Raw genomic sequence first — 12,452 nt, forward strand, 5'->3', positions numbered from 1 at the left:
TTCTCCTTGCACACTTCGTGCTGTGATATTCTTACATTCACCCTAAACTGGAAAAGGCTCATTGCTTCCCTTTTAACAACTCTGGTAATTAGAATCTTATGCCTATGTTACTCTTCCTAGAGACGCTGATATATAAGTTACAGAAAGACCACTAAGTGGTGAATGGGTGGCCACTGAACTCCGAAGATGGGGAAATGTCTCTATATGAATGACTAATCCTTTTGTGAGCCCCAAATCACTTCATAAGTTTACAGGAAAGCCCAAACAAATCCCAGTTTTCTCAGTGTCCGTTTCATGAAATTACACTGCTTTCCCTGGCTTAAAAATGTCTTAGGTACCTAAACTGGTAATTAATCATTTTCATCTCAGATCATCCCAATGCAGGATTTTATATATCCTCTTCCACAGTCACACTGAGTTCCTTCCTTAAAGGAAAAACAAAAAATCAATACTTCCGACGATGGAGATGATGACGGCATTTCTTAGAATAATTAATATGTATTGGTAGTTAGAAGCCACTTATCCTGCCTTTTCTGCTTGTTCACCCAGAGAGATTTATGTAAGTATTACTGCTTAAGTAATCCCCTGCCCCCCAAATCATTTCATTTACCTGACTAAAGGGAAAAAAATTCTAATCTATTAGACATGTCTGAAGTTAAATACATACATGCATTTTTAAAATGATTTTTTTTTAATTTTCTGAAGTTTATTTATTTTGAGAGAGAGGGAGAGAGAGAGAGAGAGAGAGAGAGAGAGAACGAGCAGGGGAAGGGTAGACAGAGAGAGAGATAGAGAGAGAATCCCAAGTAGGTTCCACATTGTCAGCGCAGAGCCTGACATGGGGTTCAAACTCACAAATCTCAATTTCATGACCTGAGCTAAAATAAAGTCAGACACTTAACCTGACTGAGCCACCTTGACGCCCCTAAAATTAGTGTTAAACTGAATTAACAATAAGGAGCAATTTATTTCTAAAATAAGGGTTCTTGGGGCACCTAGGTGGCTCAGTTGGTTGAGCATCCGACTCTTGATTTCAGCTCAGGTCATGATCCCAGGGTCGTGGAACCTAACCCTGCATCGGGATCAGTGTCAGAGCGTGTGGAGCCTGCTTAAGATTTTATCCTTCTTCCCCTCTCCCCCACTCACGCTCTCTCTCTCTCTCTCTCTCTCTCTCTCTCAAATAAAACAAAAATAAAATAAAATAATGGTTCTCAGTAAAAAACAATTTGGGCCCCAAGGACTTTCGGAAATGCCTGGAGACATTTTCAGTTGTCACAACTAGGGACACCACTAATATCAAGATAGAGGCAGAGATGCTGCTTAAAAGCTAACACAAAAAGATGATCTGGGCCACCATGTCAGGGGAGGCAAGTTTGGTAAACCCTGACCTAAATAATTTATCAAAGTTTAAAGTTTCTTCTAGATGATTGATTTGGTTTAAGCACAGATCGGTTAAGATTTTTGGAACAAGTTGGAGGAAAAAAATGAAAGAAAAAGATTTTACTTTCAAAATATGTGATGGTTAGTGTGAAATTAATGGACGTTTCATTCTAGAATTGGTGAAATTATTGGATTTTCTCCCTACCTACCAGTTTCTTTGGAGGATCCTTAACAGCTCCAGCTGGCAGCTATACCAATTAGCTAGAAAAAGTATATGTAAAAGAAATGATTAACTAATGAAGTTATTTCAAGAAAAATCCATCTGTTAGAATTCGGCTATGTGCTATATGTCACAGACTTCTCCATTCGAGTCCAAAACGAGCTTTGTGTACTTGTGAAACAAAGCTTATACATGGAAAAGTGATCCAGGCTCTTTATAGCTTTTAGGGATCTGAAGATTGAATTTCTTCCTTTCGTGTGCTATTAACCGTGTATCAACCCTTCCGAGAAAGGGCATGTCTTGTGGTACGTTAACTTCGATATCTTACTGTATGTGAAGGGACGGGAAGAAAAATGCAGATAGTGCAAAGAATAATTTCATATTATTTACTTTGGACTCCAGAAGAAAATAGACACTATCAGAGGCTAAAAAAAGCATTGTGGCTCTCAGGATCTTTCTGTAATTTGAAAAGTAGATCCAAAGTTGTTGATATTTGAGAGTTAACCTATAATCACTGTTGTTAGTGTATTCAGTGAGGCAACGCTCCCCTTTAGTCTTGTCAGATAGGATTTATAGACACCTACTGATACCATAGGAACAGAATAAATGGTATGAGGTAGTAGACATTCATGACTCCTAAATCTCAAGTATTTTTTGTTTTTTACATTTAAAGAACAAAGTTCAGGCTGGTATTTCTATCCTCCATACCCTCTGGCTTTCCTGGAAGTGCCGACTACGATAATTTACTAATACTCAATTCAAAGAAAATTTAATATTTGTTTTAACTTGAAAAATCTATGTTACATAAAATATGTGCCTTCAACTCTTATCTTAATAATCTATAACGTGGGCCGCCTGGGTGGCTCAGTCGGTTGAGCTTCTGACTTCTGTGAAGGTCATGATCTCGCAGTGCATGGGTTCAAGCCCCGTGTAGGGCTCTGCGCTGACAGCTCAGAGCCTGGAGCCTGCTTTGGATTCTGCATTTCTCTCTCTCTCTCTCTCTCTCTCTCTTTCTCTCTCAAAAATAAAAATAAAACATTGAAAAAAAATTTTTTAAATAATCTGTAATGATACACCTAACATTACTTTCATATCTTAAAAGCTTTACAGCTGTTGATACGGATTGAGCAATAGGAAAGAAATAAATTCCATTTCACTGCATGATTTTCTAAATAAGGCCTTTGTATTAATTGTTCTAGGAAGTTTTTTCCCCTGGTTGATGGGACATTGTAATGTTGCTTTGTTCTATGTGAGGACACTTAATAGTCTCTCTCATGATAATAAATTTTATCTCAATTGGTTATGATTACTATTTCTTAATTTTGTGCAGAGAGATGGAATCTATGAGGCATGTAAGAGGTGATTCATTTGTATTTTATTGCTGTAAATTTTTGTCTTTATGAGAAGTAGGCAAAGTACAGATATGTTGACAGTGAATTTGGAGTATTCACCATAATAGTGTTTAGAATATTTTTCTCTTCAAATAAAAAATATTTTCTTGGGGGAGGTGGTGCCTGGATGGCTCAGTCAGTTAAGCATCTGACCCTTGATTTCGGCTCAATCTCATGGTTGGTGGGATTAAACCCTGCGTCAAGCTGTGCCCCGAGAACTGGGAGCCTGCTTGGGATTCTGTCTCAGCCCCTCCCCGGCCCTCTCTCTCCCCAAAATAAATAAATAAACATTTAAAAAAAACAATAAATATTTTTAAAAGAAAGATTTTGCCTATGTTTAATATAAATGCATGAATACATGTTCCTATAAAAACATTCAAGTCACAATGAAGAATATAATTAAATTCTATAATACCCCCGAGGGAGAGCATGAGATAGGAAAGGTATAAGTGGAGAGATGTTAATAGAAAATTTAAGGAAAAATTAGAAACATAAAAAAGCAGTGTGACTAATTCAGAGACTAAGGCACCAAGAAAGATACAAAAGAAATGCAAATACAGGATGAAATAGACATATAAGCCAATATGGCCACCAATATATGAAGCACATGGAAAGGCACACATAGAGACCATGGAAGGACACAGAGACATGGTGGGCCTAAAGATAGAGCAAAGAAAAACAAAGATGTAGGCCCACTCATCCGGTATCAATATTAGAAAATCAAAAGAAACCCAAGATGTTGAGTTGGCGTTGGTGAAGAGTTTCATTATCCACAACAATATGCCACATTAACGGAGATGTACAATTTTGTACTGTTACATCTCATCTTTCAGCCTCTTGAAAATATTCCCATTTAAGACTTTTACATGCTATGTTATATTTTTACAATTGTAAATATAAATGGGTCTTTTGGGTTTGATGAAATAAACCTAGGAATCTAATGCAACCTTTGCCTTTCCATTCACTTTCTTAACACACACACACAGACACACACAGACACACACAGACACACAGACACACACACACACACACACACACACACACACCTTTATCCTTTTGTAGGTTGTTTGAGGTACAGTAATGCTAAAATATTGGGCATTGCTAGTGAAGCAACATTTCCAACTTACTCTTACTAATTTAATTTTAAAAAGAATTTTGAATTAAACAAAGAATGATTTTGGAAGGCAATCTTTTAAAATATATTTCTGGGGGCGCCTGGGTGGCTCAGTTGGTTAAGCATCCGACTTTGGCCCAGGTCATGATCTCACAGTTTGTGAGTTCAAGCCCCGCGTCAGGCTCTGTGCTGACAGCTCAGAGCCTGGAGCCTGCTTTGGATTCTGTGTCTCCCTCTCTCTCTGACCCTCTTGTGCTCTGTCTCTGTCTCTCAAAAATAAATACATGTAAAAAATAAAAGTAATTGAAAATTTAAATATATTTCTGTATTTATATATTATACCACTTTTCAGAAAAAAAGGAAGGGTATACTAACATAATGTAGCCATCTTTATGATTCAGGGTCATTGTTGTGATCATCATTGTATGCTTAACTGTGTGATAATGCACTTAAAGTGTCTAGCAGGGTGACCTGAACAGGAGACACCTCACGCAGTGGTGACCATCATTGTCCCCGGCCATTTGTAATAACGGTGGTACAGTGTTGATAGCTTAATAATTACTGGGATGTCTTCAGGGGCTATTTGAGTTTGTAGCTCTGACTAACCCTTTACTGCTATATCATTTCAAGTTATTTCAATTCTTATGTTTGTTTCTTGTGGTTTTCTGGCTTCCTACCTTTCTTTCGGGTAGTTTTATTGATGTAGATAGGCTCTCTTTCCCTCCCTCCACCTCTTCTGTTATCCTTCAACTCTTTCCTTCATTGTCCTATCACACCATTAATCAGTTGTAGGCCAAAGAACAGATACCCAACTTTGTCTTAGAAGCCTCTCATCCAATGTAAGTGTGTGACCTTCAGTGTAGGGACTCTGTGACCTTTACTTTCAAAGGCCACTTTACCCAGTTTACTGTCTTGAATGACAAGTTCTTGGATTCCTATCTGAGCTGGTAAGAATATCGACTTCCCAAGAACTAGGCTGTCCTAGGAAACCTGAAATGAAAGTTAGTTATTTTAGGAGAACCTACACATTTGGTTTGGTGTGTTAACAATACTTTCTTCTGTACAATTCAGAATGCAAAATAATTCAGGACTTTATATCTCCTCCTTTTCATTCCTGTGAAAGCAGGGGCTGAAAAGAGTGGCTAGGGCAAAAGCAAGTATTGAGAAGCCAAAGGGGATGTCAGAGAAGAGAATCTATGAGTCTGGGTCTCTCACTTGCTGTGAGAGTGGGTAAGCCCTCAGCCTGTGACTTTGGCCAGATCTTCTGGATGCCCAGTGACTTGGAGCCTCCTGACCAGAGTTGGGGGCTGGATCAGGAACTTGTAGAATTCTTGGATTCTTCAAAGCCATTTGGGACTCGAACTACACTCAGAACACCTGAAGATTATCTCAGACTAGTCCAGAAGGACTGGAAAGACCAAAGCCTATAGTTTTCATTAAACATCTTAAATAAAGACACGACCCTTGTCAGGTCCCTCTCCTGCCGTTTGTTGGTTGCACCCCTCCCTCTGCTCCGAGTCCCGTGCTGTGGCCTCAGACTATTTTCTGCCTCAGCAAGTCTCCTTCCAGCTACTTAGAGGGGAAGTTGAGCCAGGACCCAAGTTATAATGATGCACTTGAGCCAAGACGGTGATGACCTACCAAGGCTTCAGAGAAGGTACTTGAGTGGTTCGAAGTATGTAGGTAAAGACATAGAAAGCCTAGGCGAGTGGTCCAAGAACGTCTTGTGGCATATTCACCTGAGTGTTTTCAAAAACACAGATTCCTGGGGCACCTGGGTGGCTCAGCTGATGAAGCGTCCGACTCTTAGTTTCAGTTCAGGTCATGCTCCATGGTTCATGAGATTGAGCCCTGTGTTGGGCTCTGTGCTGACAGCGAGGAGTCTGCTTGAGATTTTTTTTTCTCCCTTCTCTCTCTGCCCCTCCCCACGTGTACACACGTGCTCTTTCTCTCTCTCTCTCTCTCTCTCTCAAAATAAATAAATGAACTTAAAAAAAGAACACAGATTCCTGGGCCTTATTAGAGACTCATTCAATGAGAAACTCTGGAGGCTGGGCCTGAGATGTTGATTTTTTAATGAAATCCCCAGTAATCCTGCTCTAACTCAAGGATATATGGCTATAATTAGCAATGCCCTCTACTTGTATGCAAGGGAAACCTATAAAGCACTGTTTTCCTCTAACAACGTCAAAAACATAATTTTTGTAAGAGAAGGCAGAGAGAGGGGAGAGCTTAAAATGAGTGAATGTTGTTTTCCTTTCGTTGAGTAAGCTATGGGTTGGTTGGCAGTTTCAAAGAAGACAAGTCAGGGTCATCTGGATGAATCAGTAGGGAAATCCATTTTTGCTCTGTCTGGATTCTCCCAGAGACCTTGGGAGTTTCATAGTGGGGTATGTGGCAGGTGATCTGTGAAGAACGTCTATTCTGGTTCATTAGCCCATCCATCTTAGTCATGCCAGGCCTTTGCCATTCTCTTTATCAGAATTCCTCAGCACTTCAGTTTGAGAACCACCAGTAAGAGCTACTTCAGGTAGGAGCTGGTGCTGTTGGTCAGGGAAGCAGGAGAACTCAGGCCGGTAGAGGTCCCTACCCCAGAGGTCTGCCGAGATGGTTCCAGGCCACCCAAAGGGGAGGGCTAGCCAGAGCAGAGGGGGCCCTCCGATGGAGCCTCGACCCAGAACGAGGGTGTGCTTCCCATAAAGGGCACCTAATCACATGATCTAGTTGATGTGGGACAGTAATATGACAGAATAGAGGTCTTCCCTGGAAAGACAGGGAAAGAAGGCATTATGAGGGCAATGAGGAGGTCTAGCTGTCATGACAGAGCGAGGATCCCAGGCATCCGAGCTGACGGCGGTTATGGAGAATGAGGTGGCGAAGTTCTAGGAAAATTCTTCTACGTCACACAGGTTTGTCTTAGGAACCGTTTCAAGACCAGATTTCAAGAACGATGGCCACAGCGGTATGCATCAAAGAAGCGAGTGGTGGGGACCTGGGAAAAGTGTGTGGTGCCCAACCTTTTCCTTGAGAATGCTTCTGTGATAATAGTAGCAGAGACTTTTACATGTTTCCTCTATGCCAGACGCTAGTCTAAGCATTTTCCATGTATTCCATCCTCGCAGGCGATATTAACATGGTCATTCTAAAGATGGGAGAAACTGAGGCACAGCCTCCCCAGAGTCACACACGGAGTAAATCTGGGACTTGAATCCAATTTTGGTTTTTTGTTTTTTTTTTTGGCTCCAGAGTTTCTGGTTTTAATGATACTTTATGTACTTCTGACCAACACCCCCAATGTCTTTCCCCTCCCTATTGCCATTAAATTATAGCAGTTGTTATCAAATCTCTAATGACTTAGAGTGTTATCACTCCCAGGGGTATCAGCTTACTAAGAGAAAGCCGAATGTGTTCTTCAATGGCATGTACACCTTAACGGTTGTCATCAATTTAGGAAGGGGTTAGAAAACCTTTTCAGCACCCTCCCAAATTCACTTTGGAAGATCGTAGTCACTGTGATGGGCTCTTCTGTACAGCAGGCTTCTGCGCTGCCCCTCAGGGAGGACATGTGGTCTGCCCAGTGGGCCTCATGTGCCGAGTGGACCTAAATGACCTGGGCAAAAAGATGTGAGTGCTCACCTCCATGCCTCTAAGTATAACTAAAGAGTGTACATGTATATTTCTTTGGTCCATGAGATTTTCAACACTGAGCTACCAACTAGATGATTCTACTTCCAGGTTATCAGGGCTTTTGTCCTCGGCTGCTTGCTTCTTGTCCATAATTAGGTCATAGTTTGATTGCCTGTAGCTAGCCCAAGGGAAAAAGTAGCTTCTGGATCAAAAACCCCAGCCAATGCTCAAAGGCGCTGAGGGCCCTGGCCTCACTAGTCTAGAAACTGATCTAGGAAAGCAAACGCTCCGAAAGAGCCCTATGCAGCATGTAAGCTTTGAATCACCTCTTTTCTCTTTAGATTTGTGTTAATGTGCGGATGACAGAATCAGACACGTATCTTTGAAATTAAAATGAAAAAAAAAAACATAGTTCTTCAAGAACATACTGACCTACTTAATTATTACTATTTTTTAAAGCTCAAGAAATTTCTTTTCGAGATGATGAGGTTAAAAGAGTATAAGTAAAATCCCTTGATTCTGCAAATGCGTGTGACTTCTTGGTTAATTGGGACCATGACATTGTCTGTTTTCCTCATTCAGTTTCTTCTTGGATTGCAACATAGAATCACTGAAGAAGACATAATTTCATAAATAATTGCTCACCTTTCTGGGGGTAGCTGGCAACTGTCTTTGATTGATGCAGGCAGACGTGTTTATCCCCTGTGTTTATATTCTCCGGCTGCTGGATCTTTAAGTGCACTTTCTCGTTGGCAATTTAATCAACGATTTTCTCCATTAAGAAGAACCCTCCCTGCTTTACATTTATAAAATGCAAAAACATTTCAATTCAGAAATAAAGCTACACCAGTCTATTAAAACAATAACAACAACAACACAAGATTCCCTTAGCTTGTATTTAATATAGTAGGAGGACTGATTTCTTTCCCTCCTATTGAATTGCCTCAAAGAAAAAATCCAATTTCTGATTTTTATTTAATATCCTAGGTGTTCAACACTTTGACATCTATAAGTAATAAAATATTAGTTATAAGTAAAGGCGTGCCTGTCGGCCCTACATTTGTCTTAGCTCCTAATTATATGTGATCTAGAAGGCTCAGGCAGGGGCTGGATGTCACAAGAGATGGTTTCCATCTTGGCTCAACCATTAAAAAGCTTTGAGATTTTGGGTAAGTCAGTCCATCTCTTAATGCCTTAGTTTTCTCACTTTTCAAATGAAAATGTTAGGTGCTGAAACTGTGTGTCTTTTCTGGCTCTGTTGTTTGATGCATCTGTGGATTACTGGATGATGTGTACATCCCTCAAAACATGATTCTCTTCCTCCCTGTGAGACGGTCTGTCTGATGTTGTTCTCTCTTTCTGGAAGGGCTTCCTCATAAGTCCATAAAACAAAGTCTAATCCTTGAATCTCTGCTCAGAGCCTACCTACTTCTTCACAGAGTTTTTCTTATGCTATTGTCTACAAATAATAATCTCGTTCAAACTCCAAGAGCACTTTGTACTTCTATAACAGTATGTGTCTTATTCTGACAAATTGTGAAGTTTTTTTTTTCTTCTTCCTATTAAGACATTTGGCCAAGGGGGTCAAGGGTCATACCTTTCCATCATTTTACTTAAGGCAGCCCTCAGCCCAATACAATTTTTCTCAACGTTGATACACAATAAGTATTTATTGAACTTGTTGAATTAATAGACATAGTGACTTAAGAGGGCTGTTATACTCGAGGAAACAAAAGACATATGAGAAATGTTTGACCATTAAGTAGAAAGAAAAAGAAAAATCAGATCCTATGACTTAGAAAACTCCACACTGAAATCAATATAGTCATTCAGCCCAAAATGACCTATGTTGAATGCTGCGTTTGTCGCTTTTGCTCTTAAGTGTCCTGTTTAAAAGAATGTCTATTCCATTCTAGGCAGATTTATTAGGAGAAAGATGTAAAGAATATAGCCATAAAGCATTTAAATGTGGACCATTTTGTAGATGTCAGACCATCATCAGTTTCTGTATAAATGAATAGCTGTGAAAATGGATCACTTCTCAGCATTTGGAGAGAGAGAGAGAGAGATGCATTTTTTAAGAGAATCATAGAGATCAACATTTCAAAGAAGGACTTCTAATCTGCTTAACGTGATGCATTATTGAACTTAGATGGTAAGGAGGATGAAAGCACATTCAACCAGGTCATTTAACCTCTTTGGCAGAAAGGTGCTGCATAAATCCAGGTAGCTCTTATCGTGTGACTGGAAGTCTTGCCCATATGTGCTGCCAGGTGACAAGGGGTTCAAGTTGTAAAATCTTTGAAAAGCTTTTTTTTTTTTTTTAATTTTCCAAAAACTCTGTTTTTCAGGATTCAGTAAATGGATGGCAATTCCAAATTTAACGAAGTGTCTGTAGTGGTGGATGGTGCTTCTCGGTTGAAGCGAGCTCATTATTGTCGTTAGTTGATGGGAGCTAGGTTAATTACATGTTCTACTTCTAGTGGAATAACCAATCAACTGGAGAATCTGGGCGTTTGCTCTTCCCAAATGAAAGAAGTGAAAATACTAAATAGAATCTAACAGGGAGGAGGGAGTGTTAGTAACATGAATTTTTGAAGCAGCCTTTCCTGTCTCACTAAGTGTGTCCAGAGCAGCTGAACTTAAAGGATATCAAATATTTTTTTTTCCTATTGTTTGCATGTATTTCCTTGTTGTAGATGAAACCTATGCAATTAAGTGGGGAAAGAAAAAAGGAAGAAAGACAAAAGGTAGAAAGGGTCAGCAAATAAATATTGGGGGAATCCATGGATTGTTATGGGTGGGCAATCCTGAGGTAGGTTTTATTCCCATGACTCAAGTAAATCTGGATTCCCCGGGCGGTGTGTGTGGCTCAGTCGGTTAAGCATCTGACTCTTAATTTTAGCTCAGGTTATGATCTCATGATCTGTGGGATCGAGCCCTGCATCGGACTCTGCCCTGTCCAGCCCAGAGCCTGCTTGGGATTCCCTCTCTCCCTCTCTCTGCCCCTCCCCTGCCCGTGCGCTCTTTCTCAAAATGAATACATAAACTTAAAAAAAATGAAATCTAGATTCCCAGGAACTAGAAGATTTAGTCGGTTTCGGTGTTAGCCCCCAACAGAATGATCAGAACTCAGGTGAGGTATTGCTCTCTCAAAGCTATCCCATTCTGAGTATCAAAGTTGCCCCTAGATTCACAAACTAGTTTCATTCTTTGATTGATTAGTTATTAACTACTTACTAATGATTAATGACAAGAGAGGTACGCCAAAACAATGAAGGCTTTTTGTCAATGTGGGCCCAAGAGAAATTTCAAACCTACGAAATTAAATTGCCTCAGGTTGGTCCTTGTTTGGTTGATTGATAATGTTACCTGAAGCCTGTGAAGAATTCACTTTGGCCTCTAAGCCAAGCTAGGTTTATGACTTCTGAATATGAAGTATAATAAAACTGTCCATTGATGTTTCAGAGAAAAACAGCTTGATTGTCTATCCAGCCATGATTCTCTATTTCCCTTTCACGGCCGAACCACTCAAGTGACTGCTGTGTGTTTGCCGCCTCCAATTCTTGACCCCCTCACCCCATTTCCTCCAGTCCAGCTTCCTCTTCTCACTCCCAAGTCACACGGGGCTGATGCCTAATTGGTCTCTCGCTCTGGCCTCTGCCTTCTTTTGGTTCTCTTCGACTTCACAGAACGTCTGACACTGTTATGTATTCCATCTGAAGACATTTCTCTTGATTTTCATGCAAAGTTACATCCTCATTAGCAATCCTTTTTGGACTGTGTCTTCTGCTTTTTTGGCAAGGGCCTGGGAGGTCTGCTCCTCCATTTATAAAAGAAAAAAAAACAACAAAAAAACTCTTTTGACACATGCCTGACACAGTGTTGTGATTAGCATTTAAGTGTTTGCTTCCCCAACTAAATTGTCAGGGCACAATACTGCGAGACTTTTTCATTGCAGCAACTAGCACATTTTCTGGCCCAAAGTACATCTTTAATATGTGTTCCTTAAATCATCAAATGGCTGTTTGACTAGAGTGAATGAATGTGTATCCAAGCTCCACAATTAAATGGTAAATTTTTGAGAGCAAAGACTATATATTTTGTTTAAGTGCCCATGGTTTCTATGACTATGTTTTGCATGCTCAGTTTATACTTATGGCTTATTTTTCCAAAGCTAACATGTTTTAAATAGCAAAGCCCAATAGGATTACCCTGATTACCAAGCATTGATAATAATCTGATTTTGTACAGGATGCACAGATCGAGACTAGTTAATATATTTCGGAATCAACTGCTCCAAAGAATATCAATGGAGAACCCAGGTTTAGATCATTTTTATATGGAATGGTCAGAAGGGGATCAGGCCTGTTACTGATTAGGAAAACTAGGCAGTACTCAGCAAGGAAAATGAGACCAAGTACCCATAATCTGATCGAAGTAGTTTGTTTATGTAGGAAATAAAGTAGGGTCCATTACAAATAACATCGCATAGAGTTTCACTGAATGATCCGGGAAGCAGTATTAAGATATTATGTTGTAGATAGAAAATTATCACCTGGATTTTATGTGGTACACATATGGTCCATTTACTATTTAAATTCCAGCATTTCAGGGAAGTAAAACATGTTTCCCCGTTTCTATACATTTGTTGGATTTAAAAAAAAAAAAAACAACTCCTCGGGGCGCCTGGGTGGCGCAGTCGGTTAAGCGTCCGACT

General features: G+C 39.9%; 1 protein-coding gene across 8 annotated transcripts in view; it reads left to right on the forward strand.

Annotated features, from left to right (window-relative positions):
- The window catches only part of NYAP2 (neuronal tyrosine-phosphorylated phosphoinositide-3-kinase adaptor 2), a 268,339-nt gene that overhangs the window by 159,243 nt on the left and 96,644 nt on the right, over positions 1-12,452 (forward strand). The window lies entirely within an intron of this gene.

Source organism: Felis catus, chromosome C1 (genome assembly GCF_018350175.1).
Source record: "Felis catus isolate Fca126 chromosome C1, F.catus_Fca126_mat1.0, whole genome shotgun sequence".
Classification (NCBI taxonomy): domain Eukaryota; kingdom Metazoa; phylum Chordata; class Mammalia; order Carnivora; family Felidae; genus Felis; species Felis catus.